Here is an 18113-nt window from a genome sequence, read left to right on the forward strand (position 1 = left end):
AGCTAATTGCTTGTACTTTGGTACATTTAGTAGCATTTTAGGACATTTCATTCGTACTTTCATCATTTCATTAGGAGCTTGGACTGTGTTTAAATATTAGGTGCTTTTAATTGCTTGTGGTAGGGTTGTGTTTGGTGGTTTGACAGATGCAAGTTGAGGAACGAGAAATAAAGGAGTGACGGTTTGCTGAGTCAAAAGAGTGGATATTTTGTCAGCACGAATACCGTGGCTATTCTAGGAAGATCGAGTCAACACTCAACGAATACCAATTTCAGCCCAACTGTACTTGTACCAGAAAAAGCTACCTAAAAAAAAGGAGAAGATAATCTTCGGTTGTTGAAAAATGAATTTAAAAAGAGGAGAAGATAAACAGGGGTTGTTGGATTTACCATAGGGAAAAAGCTAAAAAAAGCCAAAGGAGGAAACCCTAAAGGGCGAACAACAATGGAGAGCCTTAGGCAAAAATAAAGGGTACCGACTGAGTAGAGACGGAAAGAGGAAGGCGAAATCAATCCCTCTTCGCCATCGCAGGACACTGTGATTGTAACTGCCCGGTTTAGACCCTAGTCGGACAGTGGTTTCGGGACCACGAATCAGAGCTAAAAAAATATTCTAATATTATTTTTAGTGTCTATAGCATGTTAATTTTTATGTGTGAAAATTTCATGTGAAAATTTTATCGTTTGTGTGCTCGATTTTATAAAAGGACTTAATCGCGTAAAATGCAAAAGTGACTTGCTAATTGTTAAAGTGCTATATTGATATGGCTTTCATTATGTGGGGCTTTATGTTGAAATTATACCATTGAAATTATGGATGGACATAAAAGCCTAAGGTTAGTGGATTTTAAATGAAATTATAAAGGTTAGTCTTGTAAATTAATTAATTATGTTAATATAATAAAACATAAACTAAAAACCATGTATGTTGTTCATCTTTTTGGCTGAACTTACCAAAGAATAAGAAAGAAAAAGAGCCAGAAACATTCGGCCATAGTTCAAGTCTAACACCCCAAATTTTGGGCCTAAAAGAAATAGGTTTTGAACTAGGGAACAGTTAGGAGACTGCACATAAATATTTAGTTGTGCAAGGAAGTGACATAAATGAATGTCTGCTTCAGTGGTTAAGTGATTTAGGAGTGTTTGGAAGTGTCTGAGAAGTCAGGGGTTTAAGCCTTGGCTTATGCAAAATTTTTATTTTAAGTGAACAAAATCATTGAATCTAGATAGTAGGTTCTTAAATTATTGTGGATAAAATATGATACAAAATAGTTGTTGGTCTAGCGGTAAGGGGCATGTAGAGTGTACATGGGGTCTAAGGTTTGAGTGGTGGCGCATAAAAAAGGGAGTATTTATTTTGCTACCTAATTCGTGTGGGTGGTAGAGTTGGATTGGAGTACTACTAGATGGAGTTTGAACTAGTCATAGAGGGGATATTTGGAGAGATTTGAGGAGAGAATACTAGGATTTGGGGAGGTTGTTGTTGTGGAGAGATAGTAGTAGAAAAATAAGGGATAGGAAGTGGATGGAGAGTGTGTAGCCGAATTGGAGGAGGGATTTTTGGGATTTAGGGTTGTTGGTGATTTGGTGAGAGTTAGAATTCAGGTTTCATTCTTTTTCTTTCAACCTTGGCCGAATACAGCTTCTCTCCTCCCTCACCATTTCTTATTTTCGGTTTTCTCTCCTAGTCAATTCTCTCTTCTTTTTTTAAGCTCTACCGAATAGCTCTCGGCTTTAGCAAGGGTTCGTTGATCAATTGAGAGTGCACGGTTTTTCTCTTCCTCTCCCTGAAGTACTCTCCATTGGCCGAATACTGATAGATTAATCCCGATTCTCGATTCTTTGTACGCTACATCTCTGATCTGCAATCTGTTTTTCGTTGTAGGTAAGTGGTTATGGTATGATAAGGAGTCATCTGTTACTTTTTGAGAAACAGTATTGAGTGGTAAGTGGGGTGCAATTGAGATGGTTTGTCAAGTATGAGTCTAATATAAAGATGGTGACTTTTGTGTAGGTGGTGGTCAAGGTTGATTGGCACATTGCCTGGGAACCAAGGGTGTAATGATCATTGATTTTCGGAATAAGAGTGTTCGGAACAAAGGGAATCTGCAAATCGCATCAGGTGTGTAAACAACCCACTGTAACTGTAGAAAGGCAAAAGTTGATAGACGAATGCGGACCTGAGTTACCTGAGTCGCTCGAGGCGAATGCGGACCTTTCGAGAGGTCGATATCTGCACCGGGACCCCAAAATAGGTAAAATAACCAAAATACCCCATAGAATAAAATGACCGAAATACCCCCATAGGATAAAATGACCGAAATACCCCTATAGGGTAAAATGACCGAAATACCCCATAGGGTAAAATGACCAAAATACCCCCATAGGGTAAAATGGCTGTTATACCCCTAGGAGATGAAATGACTGTTATGGCCTTATGTTATGTATGATTGATTTGCTCTATGGTATGTATGACTATGATTGAGCATGACATTTTGCATACACGTATGATATTATGTCACGATATATTGCATGGGGATGGGTTGTTATATTTGGAGGAAGTGTACCGTACTAATAAGGTTGCATGGGTCGCCCAAGACAACTGTGGACCTACTGATGGCTATATGTCGTTTATTTTATTGGTAGCTTTGCTGCAATACTGTTTAGTGCTGCAATCAATGCTAATCTTGGTGTGTGTGGCTGGGTGGGTCTATTTTATCCCAACATGGTGTGTTTGGCAGGACGGAGTCGTGTGTAGAGGCTGGATTAGGTAGGATTTCTAACTGTATATCTGCACTGATTAATGATTTTGTATTGTGACTGCATCGTTTAATGATATTACATATTGTTCACTGCATGACTGATGTCTGTTACTGTTATGGGCCAAGGCCCCACTGATACTATTACTGAAATTCGGCAAAAGCCCTACTGATTACTAGCATTGTGATGGGCTCAAGCCAATCGTTTACTATTATGGGAAAGGGCTTAGGCCCACACTAAACTGGTCTATTACAGAAAACGTGCTCAGGCCCAAACTGCATTTATCTACTGTTTAATTGATTGTTTGCTTGTTAGGGGATTACACACTGAGTTTTCGTAAACTCACCCCTCTGTTTAACTGTGCAGGTAATCCCCAGTTGTAGGCGAGTCGGTGCTGCGAGGGACTCGATGATGGCCACACAACCACATCAGCTTTCGTTTTTAGCCTTTGATTTATAAGTAACTGAATTTGGGTATTTTTATGTAAAAAGGCCTCTTTAAAGTTATAAACTTTAAATTGGGGTTTTTATTTATTTAGTTTGATATAAACTGCTAGTTGTAGAAAAAGACAGGTTTTCAAAAGGTAACTGTTTTCAAAGACACCACGTTTTCACAACACTTCCAAAAAAAAATCCGTAATAAATGAGATTTTGGAAAATTTATAACGTTTTAAAAGTGATTAGTTTTAAATGATGCACGCTTGGAAATAAACAACCTGTTTTGGAATCACCGTTTAATAACAAAATGATTAATTGATTTTAAAGATTTCAACAACAACAAGTTTTACGCTAAACACCTCAATGTGACACCGCCAGATTCGGCCATAACTCCTAGGCTGGGTTTAGGGTGTTACACCAAGCTTGATTTAAGGTTTATTTTTGCTCTGTTTTTTTTATAATTTTTATATTTTTGAGATCGTTGCTTCGAATACTAGCTTGCCCATGTTGAAAATTTTGAATTTGTTGATGTATTCATGATTTGCCATTAATGATAGCTTGTGGTTTTTGTTGTTTGATGATGAAAAATAAATATATGTTGTTAGATTGTCAAGTTTAATTAAGTGATTTTTAGTAAAAATGCATATTTAGGATTAAATTGTGAATTTTGAAAATTTAAGGTTAAAATGTGAAATAAATGAAAGAAATGGGCTGCTAGGGACCTTAGTGAAATTCAGCCAAGCTTGAGTGTGGTGAAGTTTTGAATATTTTGTGTTTTGTGAAATAGGGACTAAATTGTGAAAAATGTGAAATGTTAAGGGCTAAAATAAAATTTTCCTATTTACTTGTTTTTGAATGAATTTGAATAATTATATGATTAAATAAGTCAAATTTTTATTAATTTAGATCAAGAAAAGAGGAAATCAGATTTGGATCGAGAGAAATCAAAAGTGGTCAAATAGTCGTCTCGGTCCGTTCGTCTTCGTCCGAGGTAAGTTCATAAGTAAATAATTGTCGTTAATTTGAATATATATATGTATTATAAATGCTAAATTATTTTATGCATGGGAGAATTGTTTATGAGTTTGATACGATTGAATTAAGACATCTGAAAGCCTTGTACGAATCATAGGATTCTGATATGTGATTTTGTGTAAGACCACGTCTGGGACCTTGGCATCAATTTGAGATTTATATGTAAGAACAAGTCTGGGACATTGGAACTGTATATGATTACGTGTAAGACACTGTCTGGGATAGTGGCATCGTTATTTGATTACATGTAAAACCACATCTGGGACGTTGGCATTGTACGAGCTTTATGAGCTATCCGAGTATTCTTTTTTATTCCAAAAGGTTCTACGGGCAAAGACATGGCAAGACGGAATGTGAATTCGATTTAAATGAATCAGGTAAGTTTGAGTTATATGAAGTTTGGAAATAAAGGTAAGTTTTGTGGTATAACATGAAAATGTGAACTATTTGCTTAAATGTGATTATATATATGTGTTCAAGATTGAGAGTATTCGGTCTAATTGTGTGAATTATACATGATCTTTGATAAATTATTTGCTTATAACTTACTAAGCTATTTAATCTTACTGTGTATTTGCTCATTCATTGTTATATAGATTTTGGAAGATAGTTACGAGCTCGAGGATCGTCAAGAATCATCGTCACACTATCGACTATCATTCGATACTTTTGAAGTTTTAAACTATGAACATATGGCATGTATAGGCTAGATTAAATATGTTGGGTTTTGAATTTGTATATATATAAATAGCCATGCGAAAATAGCTTGATCTTAATACTAATATGCTAATGTTTAAGTAATTTTGGGACATGGTATATATGTGTGGTATGCTTGGTATATGAATTCGGTATGATGAAAAATATATATGTATATATGGTTCATGATTAGTTCATTTTGGTAAGCTTGATATAAGGATGATGGATTTTTTTGTTGTGTTTTGGTAATGATGCTATGATAGTGATTTTCAGTCATGTATTAGATAAACTTGTAAGTATGATTTATAGTATAATTTATGTGTGAAATGGTTTTGAGATTTGGCTTGATTAAATAGGTAAGAAGATAGAAAGATGAGTATATCAATGATGGTGTAAATGTTATTTGGGTACAATTTGGAATGGTAATTAATGGATATGTTTTAAAATGGTTTGGTTTGATCATTTGAGGCTAAATTTAATGACTGAATATAGGGATACTTGATTTGTTGTGTTTATGCGTTTTGGGGCATGATAATTAGCATGTGAATTAGTGTATTTAAAATTGTTGCTTATATTCAAAAATTGTTTAACGTGGCTATGGTGTAATGCATATATGTTAGTATTGTTTATAAGCGTATTTGGTTTTATAATGAAGCTTGCTTATGTTTTATATTTGTATGCCTAATAAGGTGTGTGAAAAGTTTAACCTAAGTAAATGTGCATATGCATAACATATAAATTGCTATTTTGTTTATAAATTATTTAATGAGTTGGGTTAGCCATGATTTGGTATTTTAATTTAGAAATGGCTTTGTTTTAAAGTGTTATGCATATATATATAATAAAATGATATGGTTGATACTTAGTTAAAGATATGGATTGTTATGACTTAGTAGACATATGTGCATAGTTTATAAAATAGCGTGGCTAAAATTTGCTAATGAAATAAATATATGCAATGGATATTTTGACATGAAATTAGTGAATATCTTTGTAATGAAATAAGCTTGAATTTATAAATATTAAATATTTGAATGGTATGAATATGATATTAACTAGGTTCGAACAATTGATTTGTAAAGCATGCAATGTTGTATTGATGTATATTAATTGGGCTGAATAGGTGATTAAATTAATAATATTGATTTCTTAAAATTTTAAAACATAAATTGCTTATGTATTATAAGTATTAAGGCATGATTAGTTTTATTTGGATAAGTGATCTATATGTGCGAATGTGATTTATAGGATTGGGCTGCTAGTTACAACTCAAGTTTAAAAAAAATCGTGCTTGAGTTAATATAATTTGTTCATAAATTGAAATGAATGATTGTTTTGAGTTGTGCTTAGGTCGGTAATGCCTCGTAACCCTAATTCGGTGATGGATACGGGTTAGGGGTGTTACAGTGATGCTGGAGTGTGAACTGGACATGCGAAAGTTGTCTTCCCAATGTCTTTTGTATTTCTTACTTTGTTCTTCCGTGAAGTGAATGATGAAAATGGTGTTGGATGTTATTTTGGTTTTGAACTTTATGTACCAAACCATGAGCTAAATCTCATCGAGTTGGGATTACATGATGAAACTTTTATTTTCTTTAATGGTTGAAGCATAGATCCGAAATTGGTTTATTATTTCATTCAATTGTTTTAATTTGCAATCCCTAGACATAGATGACTGTTCAACATGCCCATAAACTAAGTCTAATTCTGAAAAGGTTGGATTAGTTGGATCGAAATTGAATTATATGAGCAAGTATTCAACCAATACTTGCAGTAGACTCTAGGCATAGAGCAGCGTTCATACAAAAGGAAAACAATGCAGGGTACCATATTAAGGCCTATAAACACAGGCAAGGTAACTTGAGGTTTTGTTATCGAAAGAAGCAGACCATTTTAAAACTCTTCTGAGTAGTAAACTAGGTATGATTTTGCTAAGGCATTATTAGCAGTAGGGATAGATTATTAGTAATCCCGACCTTTCAAATCAACATCGTATATCCTTTATTCTTTGCCATAATATCTTTTCCACATCATTATTAGTTATTTATTTGTTCATTTACATAATATTCCTGTAGTAATTCTCATAATTGCCATTACATTTCTACTCTTGTTTTGCCATAGCATTTCCAACTATTCATTAATTCCACATATTGCATTTATCACTATTCCTTTAATTTCCACTGCATACTTATCGTTGTTTTTGTCATAGCATTAATAACACTCTATTATAATAACTTGGCCACTTTTGTACCTCAATCTAATCCTTGTGGGAACGATACTCACTCATCACATTATTTCTTGATCCGACGTGTATACTTGCACAATTTGCATATCATATTCACACACGACAGTAACATTTGTTAAGTTCCACTAAGTAAGTTGGATCGTATTTATATGTGTGAGATGGGTTATGAAAGAGGTTCTTCTAGTTCCTTACATATTATTCTCTGATTCTTTTCTTAAATCAAATGGTATTTCTTCCTCCTTAAGTTGGAAGCTATGATTCTGGGTTTAATCAATAGTTATTCCATCTTCGGGTAAGTATTTTAGTCTGCATGTTAAGTTTTGAAAAAAGTAAGATTGTTAGAGCTATATGAACAGTAAGGCATTTAGTACAATATTTTGCATGAGGTTGTTAATGATTGAGATGATAAGTAAATTGCATGTATAAGAGTTGTAATAGTGAAATTATGTTTCTAAGCAGTTATTGCTGCTAGTTCGAAAGGGATGTCTAAGTCTGGAGCATAGAATTGAAGTAGGTAAGAATCAGGTGAGTCCCCATCCTGACTCTTTTGAATGAACTATTCAAATAAGAATTATGTATATATATACGCATACACAAATAGGATAATGAAGTCTACGAAAAAAGGTAAGGGTATGAGTATAGTAAAGATGTGAGATGTATTGTAATAATATGTATAAAGTTCTGTTAAAAGTATGATGTTTGATAAGCATGTAGTAAAAGTCTAGCATACGAGGTGTATGAGTTAGTAAGAAGGTGATCATCTAGGTAACTAAGTAATGAGAAATGTCCCATTGTGAAGCCTATGGTAGGACAGTTATATTGCTAACCAGATTGGCACATCATAGTATGAAAACAAGTGTAAGACCATGAGGTAGAGACCCATGGCATCTTAATGTGATTTGGAACCATTCATGGTGTAGCCTCTAGTAAGATGAAACTGGAATGGTAGAACATGATACATGAATGTGTGTAAGACCATGTGGTTAGGAACCATGGCATGATATGATATGATATGATATGATATGTTTGTATGGATTGTTCATGTTGTAGCCTTCAATAATGTGTAAATCGAAATGGCAAATCACAATACATGAAACCCTGTATAAGCCAATGAAGGAGAAACCCATGGTATCTCCTGTAAAGTCTGTCGGGATAATAAACACGAGATTCTATATTTTGATTCCTTTATTGCATGTTCTGTTTGGCCCTTGTGGCGTGATCTGTCATGTATGTCTGGTAAGATGTGTATGATTATTTTTATGGTAATTTATGGATAAATTCTATTAGTTCTATAATATATATGGTTAAGCTAAAGTAATGATATGCTTAGGTTTAAGGGTTGAGTAAGATAGGTGAAATAATTGAATAAGTTTTTGAAAAGAACTATGTATTTGTATGTTAATAAAGGTATCTGCCATGATTATCTGATAATGTTGGATATGGATATATTTGTAGCTATGAGTGACTTAAGAAATTGTCAATATAGATTTGTTTGAGTTATGAAATGGTTGTATAATGACTTTGTCTAAAATCATATGAAATCTAGATATTGATTATTTTGATCATCTGCAGCTTTGGAAAAAAATGGTGAGGAAGTCATTTAATTTATCTATGTAGTACACTCTTAGTATCAGTTGTGTGGTATTAACCAAGGTATTAATTGATTAATAGTTTGATGGTACTCAAACCTCCATAGGTATTCACCAAAAGTGTATGCAACTACCCGTGAGAAATGTTGGTGAACAATTGTTTTGAGATAAGTGTAACTATTAGGATATGGTCTATATGAAACAAGTTCTGAAGGTATGTCCTGCTAAGAAATATATATGTAGCACAGATAGTTAAGGAATGTCTAAAAGGACCTTCAGTTAGTCAGATAAGAAAGAATTGGTATATTAGAGTATGATAGTTGGTTTGTATGTGTATCAAAACTATAGTGGTATCAAACCGATATAAGTGATTCAGAAGGATGGTTAGCACATAGACATTCTTCAAATATTATAAAGTATTCACCAAGGTGCAATGAAATAAATCTCACTAAGTATTCTTGTACTTAAAAGATTGTTATTTGATTTCAGGTTTTGGGAAGAGTATGCGCCAAGAGCGATGATGCCAAGAGTATGCCAGATTAGTAGCGAAGTGGGCTATTATGCATACAACGAAATGTGGTGTAGTTTTATATTGTAATGATCTGTATCAATTCCGATGTAATAAGTTATTTAAAATATTTCTTTAGTTTTGAGATGTTAAGATTTTCACTTAAAATAATAAATAAAATATGTAAAGAAATGAGAAATTGTAAAATGTTTTATTAAATTGTTAAGTATTGTATGTGTTAATACCCGAGATCTGGACTCGACGAATTGAGTCGAGTTGAGTTGAGGGTGTTACATTACCTCCACGACCTTGGCCTTGACCCCTAACTGATGTGGGTGCAGAACTCTGTGTCTATGCCATTGTAACTCTCGTCGGGCAATCTTTCAACTTATGCTCCTTTGATCCACATACAAAGCATCCCCCAGACAACCTCCACCACTCACCTGGATGCCTACGGTCACAGTGCTCACAAAACAGCCATCCAAATGCTCCTGATGTACCACCCGTACTAACAACTACACTACTCTACTGTCGAGGCTTACTCTATGAAACCCCCGTTAAACATTTCTACCAGAACTTTGAAACTCACATCCCCTCTTGTTAGGTCGTCCTACAGCACTCGACTGATCAGAGGTCCTCTTGATGGACTCAGTTACTTACAATCTTGATGGCTCCATCAATGTGTCCTCAACAGCTTTAGCCTTCTCTACCATATTATCGAAGGCCTCAGTCCTGTGTGCAACCAAGCACACACGAATACCCCGATTAAGCCCATAACGAACTCTCTTGCACCTCTCCTTCTCATTGTAGATCATCTCCAAGGCGTATTTGCTGAGATGCAGAAATCCAGACTCATACTCGGCTACAGTCATACTACCCTGAACTAAGTTGCGAAACTCCCTCTTTCGGGCCTTCATGTATTGCTCCCCTATATATTTCCTCCAAAAGGGCTCCAAAAAGAATCCCCAGGTCAGATGATCAGGAGTGGTTCCTTGTCTAACCATGCTCTACCATTAATGGGCCTCACCGTTAAGCAAGGATATGGTGTAGCCCAGCTTCTCTTCTTTCGAGCAATACATTTGCTCAAGGATCCTTTCCACACTCTTCAACCAATATTCGACAATAGTCGGATCAGCTCCCTTTGAATTCTTTTCCACCAAGAGCTCGCAGATGCTCAAGTGGCAAACCTCGATGCATAGGTGAAGGACTTCCTATAGCGATCCATTGAAAAGCCCTGATCATAGCTTGTATCAAAGGCTCAACTCTAACATCTAGTATAGCTTGCCTCGGATGAAGCACCTCTGGTGCATCCATATTTAACCTTTCTTGTCTTGGAGGCATATCGAATATACTATAAATAATAAAATAAATAATACAGAGGAGCGAGAAGTTGCAAGTGGTCTAAGGCATAAACTGCAAGAAAAACATTTTTAAAGACAACAATGCGAACCTGTTCCTACCCTAAAAACAAGCAATTTCATGCAAGGGTATTTTCATCCAAAGTTTAAAAATTCTCATTTTTATTTCAAAACTAAATCAACAATTTTAACTTTAAAGAGATTTAATAAACTTGACTCTGATACCACCAAATGTGGCACCCCAAACCCGATCGGGATGGTCTAACCTAAATTTGAAACGTCACATTAGCCACTAGCATGACTCTCCGTATTGGTCATCCAACCACACCACAAACCACCAAAAACACCATGTAAACACATGCTTAGAAGTCAATCAGATAGTTCAAATCAACATGCAAACCTAAATCATTCTTTTCTATCAAACATCAACAAAATACCGATTAAGGGTAAAATCATCATTTTACACAAATTATATTTTTATCCCACAAAACATTAAATTAAACATACAAGAATGAAATGGAGTATTAAATAATTGAACATTTGAAAGAATTATTGAAAACCATTAAGTAAAACTCATTTAATTTTAAAATTAAAGTTTAAGACTAAATCCTAAATTTTGGAAAATATCCAAAAAATATCTTTTTATAAAATTTAACATAAAATTGTCAATTTTAACATATAAATATTTTTCATGCAAATTTTCATAGCATTTCATGTTTATTAAAGTGCACAAATGATTCATTACATACCCAATGGTCATTTAAAACTTATTAAGATACTTGCATACAATTTATCACTATCATCCAACTAATATCAAGCATAACAAACATCCATCATTCAAGCAATCTAAGCCATCCACAAAACAATTATAAAAGTCTTTAAACAATCTTTAAAATGTCCATTTACAAACCAAAATGATAACAAAGTCTAGTCCCTCTAATAAAGTCCCACATTGCCATCCTTACTGAAGTAAAAAACATAACACATACTCAAGAAGGTTTGGCCTTGCTTTGGATCACTTGGATGGCTCACTGCCCTCCTCCAATAAGCTATTTATCTACAAGAAATTTATATAAGAGTGTGAGCTTTTACAAGCTCAGTGAGCACATATGAATGACACTTACAAGTCACAATGTTAAGGTTATTAGCAAACATTCTAATTCAATCTTTCATGTCTTAACTATAAACATAACACATAGTATATATAGTGACATATTGGCATAATGTGCCTAGGAAACATGTTTCGAATATAAACATCGGATACACAAATCTCCAAACACAATGAAGACTCAAAGAGTCAAATATATCCCAAGTAAGTGTAGCGATAAACTAATACTCTCCAATACACCAAACATATCCCAATGAATGGAGCTATGCTCAACATTCCCTTATCCCTCTTACATATCCTATGGCATAAAGGTGAGTACTCACAAATCCTATGGCATGCCAACTATATCCAATGGTTCCAAGAGATAACAATGCCAACATATCCATGTTAATCATACATATACTTACTGTTTTGTTTTGTTTTGTTTCCTCTATGCACACTTTTTCATAACATAAATCACATATCATAACAGATATCCGAATCACATTTATTACACTATCAAGTGCCCATATCATGTTCATAAAGCCATATCATAAATGCCTTATACAGTGTGCATAAATTCCAACAAGATCATAACATGTTCAACCACAAAACACATAACATATACATAGTATAACTCATCTTATTCTCATGATTTGCATATTGATAATTAATCGATTTAAGATACTTACCTTCAGAAACTAGGGTAGGGGACTAGGCTAACTTAATCTCCCTAGTAACGCATAACATTGTGCCTAAAACGACAATTTCGAACACTCACCTTTGTAACCATTGCTACAAAGCCAAAGCTCAAGTAAGCTTTTGCTTACCTTTGACCTTGCTTGTAGAGGCTCCCGATTGGCTCAAAACTTTTCACACACAATAAAAACATTACAAACTCATTATAAACAACCTTGAACACAATATAACAACAAGGAAACCACAGATCAAGCCTTTCTTATCTCACTACCAAAAACGAACTAGTTTTGCTGAAATAGAGATTTCAACACTCAATTGTCATTTTTAAACCTCAATTTCAAACGTCCTAAATATCATCTAATTTTAGATCTAAACCATTAATTTTACTTACATCCACATATTTAAATTTTCAAAAAATCAAGCTCTCAAAAACATGCAAAAGAGGGAAAATGTTTGATTCTTAAAAATTCGGTGATGATCTATTAAATTGAGGTGAAATACCTTCTAATTAGGTTAAAATGAATAAAAAATCACTTGAAACAACCAATTTACTTGAGATTTCAAGATTTTCCATTTTGAATCAATGTTTACTTTTAAAACATTATATCTAAATAAATCACCATACAATCGTTTAAAACTCAAATTGATTAAACAACACACTTTATTTAATCATAGATAGTCGAATATTACCTTGATTTGTTGAAAATGACGACCTACAACTCTAATTTGAGATTGAAAATAAGAAGAACAATGGAGAATTTGGAGAAGAAATCATTGATTTTCATTGAAATTGAATGTTGTTTTAGTGTTTAAAAGAGTAATAAATCTGAGAGAATGGTTTAATTTTAAAAGAAACTCTCTAATTTAGAGTTTAGAAAGATTTCGAATGAGGGAGAAAATGAGAGGGAAAGAGAGGGTAGGTGTTCTTAAATAGTTTATTTTTAAAATTTTGCCCTATTGGCCACTCCTTGTTTCTTCCCTTTTTCAATTAGGTCCTAATTCAATTTAAAACCTTTTATATTCAAATTCGACCTTGTAATTAAATTTTGTTCTAAATTAATTAATTACCAATCACTTAAATTTTTTAATTTCCTTATTTAATATATTATTTTATTTCTCGATTATTTTTATTTTAATATTTTAATTAAGTATTTATGACCCTAATTTTTGGTATCCGACTTGAACTGTCAACAATTTAGAAGCAGATTTTACTACTGTTTAAAATGTCTGTCATGATTGAGATAATAGTTGTTGTGGTTTCTGAAGTTAACCTGGTTGAAAACAATGTCAAGTGGATTGTAGACACAGATGCTTCCAAACATTTTTGCCCCAACAGAGAAATGTTCATCGAGTTTGAAAGTGTAATTGAAGGCAAATAAGTCTACACGGGTAATTCTAGTAGTTCAGAAGTACTCGATAAAGGAAAGATCTTACTTAAACTTATTTCTGACAAAACATTAGCATTGAATAATGTTCTTTATGTACCTACAATGCGTAGAAGTTTGATCAATGGTGAACTACTAAATAAGGCAAGCATTAAATTAATCTTTGAATCTAATAAACTTGTACTTTCCCATAATGGATATTATGTTGGGAAAGGTTATCTGAGTGGAGGTTTATTTGTGATTAAGACTATGTTTAATGATACTAATAAAGCCACCACTTCTGCTTATATTGTTGAATCCCTTTATATGTGGCATGTCTAACACCCCAAAATAGATCCAAGGAGTTTTAGGAGTATTTTAGGAATTTTGGCCTATATGAGCTTGAAATTTCATAAGGTTGGTTCTCGATAATGTTTTCGACTATGGCATCTTAGCTGTCAAATCAATTTTTGAAAAAAATGTTTTAGAAACCTTCAATTTTAGAAGAATGAATAATTTGTAACATAGTCAAAACAGTGGGCATTTTATGTGGCAATTAAACTAGTTTTTAAAATTCAACCTAAAAGCCACCCTCCACCTACAGTTTTCACATTAAACCTTCCTCTCCTCTTCTTTGTGTTGCCCTTTGTTCTTTTCCTCACCATTCCAATGGTTTTTTACTCCCAAACCACAATACCTTGATTTCATATCATTCCCAAGTCATTTACCATCATAAATCTTCAAGAAAAACACCCAAAACTCCAAAGATTTCACCATCTTCTCCAAATGTGGGTTTTTTGAAGTTGTGTCAAAACTCGTCAAATCTTCTACCAAATGTAACATTTCGAATTCGTATGAGTTTCTTATGATATTTAGTCTTTAAAACTGAGTTATTAACCCTCAAATTGCATGCTTTAAATAAAATCCAAAAATCGAGTCATTAATGGTGGATTTCGGGATTTTGAGTCAAAACTTGGTTTCAAAGTGTTTTTCAAATTGTTCTAGCATGATTAGAAGTTTTTTAAACTTATCTTGAGGTTTCGTTAATGATTTCTCATGTTTAAATGAATTTTGTGAAAATTGCTTAAAAGATATCGAAAAATGTCGATACCATGAATTGAGTAGATTTGTCTAGTTTGAAGGTTGCGAATTAGGCATAGATGAATAAGTAAATGAACGGAACTGATTTTAGGCAAAAAGGTTGAGTATAGATCAAGATATTAGTATTTAACGTTTGTTATGTTATTAGTTTAAGTTACATGGGAACTTAGCTTAAGCTTTTGTTTTAGTTGGTTTGAGTGGATTCTTGGTTCATATTTGACTATGGTTATTATATGAATTATGTATGTAAAGCTTCGGATTCGCTAGAGCTTGCTACGAGCTAGGGAAGCGTTAGTTGAGCTTTCGGTTTTTTGACTAAAGCATAAAGTGGTGAGTGTATGGAATTGCTACTCGTAAAATTAGTCATGGTTATTTGGACTAATAATTTTAGCTATAGGATGATTATTTATCGAAGTAAGTGATGCATGACACTTAGAATCTGATTTGGAATGAGTTCATTGCATATGAATGCTGCATTTTGATGTCTAGGGGCAGAGATATCGATATTCGAGATTTAAAATCGATACCTCTGTGTTTTAAAATGTGCAAGAAAGAAGAATAGTGATTTGGTATCAATACCTTATCTTGAGTATTGATACTCGGGACTAAACTATCGATAAATTTTAACTAGTACCGATAATTTTCGACAAATGGGATTTTGGATGAGAAACAGTATGCTCTTTTGGTATTGATTTTCCAAGCGGTATCAATACCACTCAAGGAAAATATCGATACCTAGATGTCTATATCGATACCTACGGACACCTTTATCAAAATTTTCTAATTAGCTCTTATGCATGATTCAAGTTGTATGTATGATCAATTAACAAAAGATTTGCATGTAATAATGTTAATTAACTATTTGGACAACTTATAACTTATTTGGTTTAACAAAAGATGATCATGTTTCTTGAATCTAGCTTCCGATTCATTATACATGAGACGAGACAGTGATGTGGCATCCTGTATCTAGGCTTGGCGACCAGGTCGAGTATAGGGTGTTACAACATGCTAGATTAGGTCATATGAATATTCATTCTCTAAAAATCTCATAAAAATGAATCTACTCCCTAATCTAGATGATAGTATCTTTAATAAATGTAAAATTTTTGTTGAAGTCAATCATGCTAGATCTTCCTTAAAAACTCTTACTAATAAGAAGACTGAACTTCCAAAGTTAGTTCATACTAATCTAGAAGACTTTAAAAACACAGAGTAAGAGTGGAAAACACTACTATATCACCTTTGTAGATTACTACTCTATACATACAAAGGTTTATCTTCTAAGAACAAAAGATGAAGCTGATAAAACTTTTCTTCTTTATAAAGTAGAAATAGAAATCCAGTTTGATTGGAGAATAAAATGTCTTAGATCCGATAGAGGTGGTGAATATGGCACTAATTTCCTTAAAGAGGTTTGTGAAAAAGACGACATTATACATGATTTTTCAGCTCATTATTTCCCATAACAGAATGACATAGTTGAAATGAAAAATAAAACTCTAAAAGAAATGATGAATGCTTTACTACTAAGTTCTAGATTACCTGATAGTATGTGGGGTGAGGTTGTACTTTCTACAAACCATATTCTTAATAGAGTGCCTCATAAAAAATTAGATTGTACCTCATATGAATTGTGGAAAGGTTATGCCCCTAATCTGCAATACTTGAAAGTGTAGGGGTGCTTAGCAAAAGTAGGATTAACTGCTTTTAAAAAGAGCACTATTGGATCTAAAATTATTTGGTTGTATTTGTTGGGTATGCTCTAAATAGTGCTACATATAGATTCATGTCTTTGCATGATCATTTCATATGTAAATCTAAAGATGTTGTTTTCTTTGAGAATGTGTTTCCTTTAAAGAAATCTAGCATAAGTATTGATATACAGGTAGATGAGCATATTTCTTCCTCTAGTACACATAATAGAGATGTTCATGATAATGATGTTGAACCTAGGAGAAGTAAAAGACAAAGGGCAGCCACTAGTTTCAGACTTGATTTCCTTACTTTCTTTGTAACTGAGATTAGTGATTTAGACTTGATAAGTGATTTTATTGCTCATGCATTTTTGATAGATGAAGATCCAAAAACCTGTAATGAAGTCATAAAATCAATAAATGCTAGTTTTTGGAGAGATATCATTAATAATGAGCTAGAGTCTATTATGTCGAATCACACTTGGGAACTAGTAGACCAACCTAGAGGTTTTAGACCTATTAGAAATAAATGTATCTTTAAAAAGAAACTTAGACCATATGGATCAATACAAAGGTATAAGGCAAGACTAGTTGTAAAATGGTTAACTTAGAAATTTGGAGTAGATTATTTTAATACATACTCTCATGTGACTAAGATCCCAATCATTCATGTTTTGTTTGCTTTAACTTCCATCCACAATTTGTCAATACATCGGATGGATGTAAAGAAAACTTTCTTGAATGGTGATTTGGATGAGGAGATATACATGGAGCAACATCCAGGATTCATGGCACCTGGTATGGAAGATAAACTTTGCAAACTCAAAAAATCTTTGTATGGTCTCAAGCGAGCTCCAAACCAATGGTATGAGAAACCAGTGGTGCAGATTCATGTGTGTATTCTAAGATGTTTGGTTCTGATTATGTCATCATAAGTCTATATATGGATGACATGTTAATTTTCAGCACTAATATAGAAGCCATTAACAAAACCAAAATTTTTTATATCTACCAAGTTTGATATGATTGATTTGGAAGAGGTAGATGTAATCTTAGGGGTTAGGGTTACTAAATCAGAAAAGGGATTTGCTTTAAATCAATCTCACTTAATAAAGAACATTTTAAAGAAGTTTTGTAACTCCCTTAACTTGACCGGATTCACCGGATTCGGATTTCAGGTGTTACTAAAGAAAACTTAACCATTCAACTAAATCAGTTTATAATTTCTTACTTTTTTAAAACATTTTCTATAGCATTCCAATTGAAATGCTTAATATACGAGGGCAAAGAAAATGCCCTACAATAGTTTATCATTAGAATCTAGATACAAAAATTTATGAAAAGAAGTTTAACAAAATAGACTAAAAGGGGTGTATTCTTAGACTACGCTAAAATTTCCATTGTATGCATAATAGCTCACTTAGGCACTATCTTGGCGAACTCCTAGCGTTGTCCCTCCAGACGCAGACTTTCCTCAATTACCCAAAATGAAATAACAAACTTTGTAAGTACAAGAGTACTTAGTGAGCTTTATAATC

The sequence above is a fragment of the Gossypium raimondii genome, chromosome 2, assembly GCF_025698545.1.
Source record: "Gossypium raimondii isolate GPD5lz chromosome 2, ASM2569854v1, whole genome shotgun sequence".
Lineage (NCBI taxonomy): Eukaryota > Viridiplantae > Streptophyta > Magnoliopsida > Malvales > Malvaceae > Gossypium > Gossypium raimondii.